A 6000-nucleotide genomic window follows, 5' to 3' on the forward strand; every position below is an offset into this window, starting at 1 on the left:
TGCTCTGCCTTTTAGTTGTTAGTAGAAGACTGTAAGCTGTTAGTAGGATAGGCGTGATAACCCTATTAAAGGTATGGTAAGTAGGTGTACAGTAATTCTACTGGCTGGTAAAGAGGTATAGTCACTTTATAAAGATGACACAGTAGCTTTATTTATTAATTCTTTCTCTATCTATCTATCTATCTTCCTAGCTATAGGGGGCTGAGTATATAATAGAAAAGGATGCCCTTTCAAGGCCCTTTCTGTGATGTCATTTCTGTGATGTCATTTCAAGGCTTCGTTAAAGGATTCAAAGGTCCTTGCCTTTGGTTGAGCTAGGTCGTCGACGGGGGGCCTCGGGTGAGCCATCCTTCCTTCTAGCTAATGAGAGGGTTTATCAGGACTGGGTTGACTAGTTACCGCCTGCCTTTCAGGACCTTACCTGAGCGATCTCCTTGAGGGGAACATATATAGGAATAACCTTACTAAATTGAACCAGTAGTATTTACTATATATTCGTCCGCGGAAAATGCAAGAAACAGCTCCGAAAGGTACGTCATGTCATGTCCGGTTGTCACTTCATACGGATGATTAGAATCTCTATCACGAAACTCAAAAACTTTCACTCTCTATATGTAATGTATAAAAGTGGATATTTTATATAACCGATCTGCTGGAGTAAATGCGACTGGATATGGAACAGAGCGAAGGAAAGCTGAGGAGCCATAGCTATATTCCACTCGTTGGGATTGCCCTAGGAGTTGAGTAACCGTGTCTGCTGGTCCTGCTACGAGCGGAGATTCATGGGAGTTTATCCTTTTCCATGTGCTTTATGAGGGCATAAGAGTGGCCCCGGTCCATACATGAAGGACCTATAGGTGGTTCCCTCGGTAAGGTACGGATTCAGGGTGAAGTACGGGACGTGGCGGGCAGCGTATAGTCCAGTCCCGGGTATTGCAGCGTGAAGTCCAGGTTGGTCCCCCGACCTAAGGTGCACGCACTATGAAGGCAATTCGGCCCTGGTGTGACTCCAGGTGTTTTTGTCGTCGGACTGGACTAAGCTTATTGTAGCATCTCAGCCAGCAGTGGAGGTGGGAGCCACACCCGTAGCAGATTGGGATTTAGAATTCAACGTCAGGTCCAGATTATCCAGCTTATTATTAGGAGGCTCCGGATTATCATTCTGATTTCTTGGATCTAGATGGAGCGGCTCGTGTGTACGCGACCGACCGTACGTGGCATGGACTGAACCAGAACGGATCAGAAAATGCAAGATCGATCACGAAAGTGAATCATATATATAGAGCAACGAAGTGAAGAGCGGAGTGAAGCGCAGCGTGCCTCACTTTTCTTTTCTTTTCTTGCTGGAATACAGTCTTGGTCAGCCTCCTACAGGACTACCTTTCTTTTGGACAGCAACCGTCTTTAATAATTTCATCGAACTTACCTCTTGAATTGAGGAACTACCTACCTACAGCCAGCGGATATTGGATGGAATAGGAGCGGCTTGCTTGCTTGCTTGGGTGCGTGGGCTATTGATTGTTTTCCTTTCTGAAGACTCTTGGACTTTACTTATGTGCATGCTATACACCTGTTCTGTTTACCGGACTTTACCGCTTCACCTTACTTAGAATATGGATGGAGGAGGGATTGAGGGAGTGCTGCCAACCAATTGATTCAGCCAGGAATACTTTGTAGGTACGGCACTATTCGATTTCACTTTACCCAACCTTCACTTTTTGACACTCTTCTTACCCACCCCCAACTTACAGCCTAGGAAGGGAAGGGTTTCCATAGATATAGAGAGAGGGAGGAGGACCTTTTCAACGGACTTCCAGACGCCATTGCACAGGCTCACACTTGCTATTATTTTGTCTGAAGTTGGGTCTATTTTCCACCGTACCATACCCTTTACCTTGACAATATACCATTTAAAGGGACCCTTTTCTACCAGACCCTTGACTTACTGTCTTCACCCAACGAACGGAGTGCTGCCTTACCCAACAACAAACACTTGCCTTCAGCCAGGAAGAGGAGGGATACCCCCTACCTTGTTTACACACAACCACCCAACAGAATAACTAGACCTGCCCTATACCACTTGCTTCATGAATCACTTAGTGGGGACTGACTGCTAGAGACTTCTCTTTCCAGCCGGGATAAACCAACTTACCCTTACTTTTTCTATTACTGCCCACCACACAGACAGAACCACCATCACTAGATACACTGCGGAACCCTTCCTTAGATTAGCTTCGATGCAGCAGCATTGCACAGGTGTTAAATCAAATAGAAAGAAGAGCATTGGTGCATGGGCTTCAGATACAGCATGAACAGGACTTCGAGAAACTTCCTGCTTCAAGATTCCTACTTGGGGGTACCACTAGTACTACCGCTACGCCCCTGCCTACCGATACCTTTACTTAAGTGCATGCTATCCGCCTACCTTACTTTCTTACTACCTTCACCCTAGTCAATGGAGTGATGCCCTACCCATGACCTTCTCTTCTCAGGAACGGATGGATCAACCAACCTTAACCTTTCTTTCTTACTGCCCGCAATACCTCCTGACTCACCATAATACCTAGACCTTTCTCCATATACCACTTGCTCAATGAAAATTGCTTAGTCGGGAGGAGGGACTGCCCTTCTAACGATAACGAAGGAAGGTCCTTCATAGAAAATATCGTATACCAAGCAAAGATCTCATTAGAGAAGTAATTATGCTTGCTTGCCTTATGACTTGCCTTCAAGAAAAAGTCACGTCTGGTCTGGTGAGTTGTTAGACACAAAAGCTGTAAGAGCATTACTCGAGCAAGAGTCCGGAGCTTCTACTAGCAACAGACTACCACAAAAAGGAGTTCAGAAAGGAGAAGTGAAAATGGTGTCAGCTTCTAAGGTGAATCATACGCAAAAGCAAGCAACCTATGCTCAACCAGCTGTGACTCAGCCTTTTTCCTCATACCATCACAGGTACAACCGGTTTGGTTCCCCAAGCAAGCACAGTGGTACCAACAGCCGGAGAACAGCTTGTCGCAGCAAGGAGTGCGAAAGTTCGACCCTGTCACAACTTCTGCCGCAATTGAGAGCATTAAGGTCCATCCCTCCAAGGACAAGGCCTAATCCTTTACCAAGATGGTACAACTCGAGGTGTGAGTTTCATTCCGGCGGAGTTGGTCATGACACGGACAACTGCTACAATTTGAAACATCGGGTCCAGGACCTCATTGATCAAAAGCTCCTGATATTCCCGAGGACAAGCCTTATCCAAAATCCTCTTCCCATTCATGAAGTTGGAAGCAGTAGTACCACTCCTGCCGTCAACATGATGTTCTCTCTTCTATGCAATTAGAAGAGCGAAGCGAGTCAGTCTATTAATGAGTATGAATAGTAGGGGGTGCAGAGTGAACCTTCCTATTCCAACGGCGATGTAAAGAAATCTTCTTCACCAGAGACTCTCGCACCGGGATATGAGTTGAAAACAGCTCGTAGGGAGAGTAGTTAAGCTTGACCAGTAGTTGGTATGGCGGAGTGAAGGCTTAGCTTTGAAAGAAAATAAGATCTTGGACAGGAAAGGCTCAATCTAATCCGGGTATTCCCTATAGTAAGCAGTCTACTTTGCAGTAAAGAAGGGAGTCGGCTTACCGCGTATATCTTATCACTGAGTCTTGGGGTGAACCAAAGGCAAGGGAATGAAGACTCGGCTAAGCCGGGGATGAGTGAAAGCATTCTCATGAGTTGGATAGGAACGAAAGTCACTCTTCTGAGCCAAGGAAGGAAGAAAGAAGCTCGGCAAAGACTAAGCCGGATAGGAAAGATTCTTCAACCTCAACCGAATAAAGATCGGGATCAGAATCAGGAGAAAGAGAATAGGATATCCCGGATCGAAGGGAGATCCTCGACGTAAGCATTTAGTTCAGTATCAGCAAAAGCACCACCTAGTTCAGGAGCAGGAACTGAATCGGGATCAATATCAGGTTTAGTGGATCTTGCGGCAAAGACAAAGACAGAGAGGAACTCTTCTGAAAGAAGGTTTGTAGTTGACCCAATAGGTTTTTCAAAGATAGATTCAACCGAAACCGGGGAATCACCTGAGATAGAGGGGTTCACAACCTCAACAGATTCAACCGAAACCAGGGAATCGGCTGAGAGAGAATGCGCTGCGAGATCGGCTGCTCGACCGATAGGATAGGGACGCGGGGTAAAGCCCGGCAGGGTCACACTAGTCTTCTTCATGCGAGAGTTGAGAAAAGCTTTCCTAGATGCTGACACAACGTCCGAAGAAAGATGCTCCGAAGATGCTTTTAGATCTACATACATTGGTCGACTCACTATTCATATGGTGAGGACCCGGTAGGGGGCTCGACTAAAGGGAGAGGAAATAAGGAAGGTCCGGAGGGTCTTGCGCTTCCGAGTGCAAGGACCGCTACGAGTTGATAAGGTCAATCCTTCTGAAATGCATCTATTATATATGTCATTATGCATGAATGACTTGCGTTGCTCAATATTGCAAACCTCCGCCAAGGGAAAATGGCCAATCTCGTAGGGAGAATGTCCAAAACCTCCGCCAAGGGAGCTGATCAAAAAGTAAGTAAAAGTGAACTAAGTGCCGGTGGGGAAACAAGTCAAACTAGAAGGGAAAGATGTTCCTCTCCCCCTTGTCGAGAGTTCGATTCCTCACCAAAGTGCCGCGGGTGGGGGAACAAACAGATAAGTACGGTGATTGGATTCGAGAAAGCGTAATTACATATATAATATATGCATTCACGCTCTATCGATCGAATAATGAATTCGATAGCATAATTTCATATATAACCTGAAAGCTATAAGTGTATATGATGAAGCCTGTTGAGGATCATATGCAACAGACAGTAGATATACGATCTGTTTACCAAAGGCCTAGAACTAAACCTCAGCAGGGAGAGGGGATTAGGTTGAGCCGTTAGGGTCAGGGAGAGGGGCTAGGGCCTAGAGCCAGTATTCCGGGAGGGACTAGAACCAGGGAGAGGGGCGGGCTATGTGCAGTGAACAATTAGGTGATACGAACAGGTGCTGCTAATGAGGTGCTACAAACGAATATGTGTCACCAATAGGTTAGCGATGATACCATAACACCCAGATGCAGATACAACATGGCGTTATATACGTTGATATACTATTCGAGGATCCTAGTCAATTTATGGTTCAACATGAGAAAGGAGCATAGTGCTAAATATGGTCTCAATAACTGACGCCTAGCAATGCAATGGTATTTCTCATGAAAACCCATCTGCCAAGATCCATGGGCCTACATGAGGCATCCTATAAAAAGATGCAGAGACCACATCGCATTATAGACGTTGATTCCACTTCGTGTTAACTTCAGATTGAATCAATTTTCAAATGCCCGATCGATTATATATCTACCTCCTATACCTTGAGACCTGGAGACACAGCCCAACAAGTTATTGGTACGTTCACCTAAAGTTCCACAGTTCACCTGCCTGGACATACCACACACCTATATCAGGGCTGGCACCCATCGTTACACAGTTCACCTAAAGCCATAGTGGGACCTACCTGCTGATCTCGACCTTTCTTCTTCTCTGAAAGGTATAATTTGGACCGCTTTCCCTGGGTCTTCTGCCTCATAGCATGATAGAGGGTCTGGAGTATGATGAGGTTGCCCGTATCCTTCTATTCCCCTTATACCCTCTATTATTATTAATAGGGGAATTATAGCGGTCCAAATTATACCCTCTATGGTCCGGTCCCCTCTATCATCCAGACCTCTCGCCCCGAACCCCCTCTAATTAGTATTAGTAAAGGACCAAGTGCAAGTAGGAGAGGCAACATACATAAACTGGCTCAGCAGGTAATCCTATAAGGCACCACATCGCCAGTCAAACTACCCCCCTAATGGAGCTAACGCAATAATTAAGGATACTAGTGCCAATAGTATCCCAACAAGGGCGAGAGATGCAAGGAGGGGAATGTCAATGCCTAGGACTAATGGCTAGGTACTCTAGGACTAATGGAAAG

Source organism: Pinus tabuliformis, chromosome 1_1 (genome assembly GCF_031772625.1).
Source record: "Pinus tabuliformis cultivar Carrire ecotype Pingquan chromosome 1_1, CPIR1, whole genome shotgun sequence".
Taxonomy (NCBI): domain Eukaryota; kingdom Viridiplantae; phylum Streptophyta; class Pinopsida; order Pinales; family Pinaceae; genus Pinus; species Pinus tabuliformis.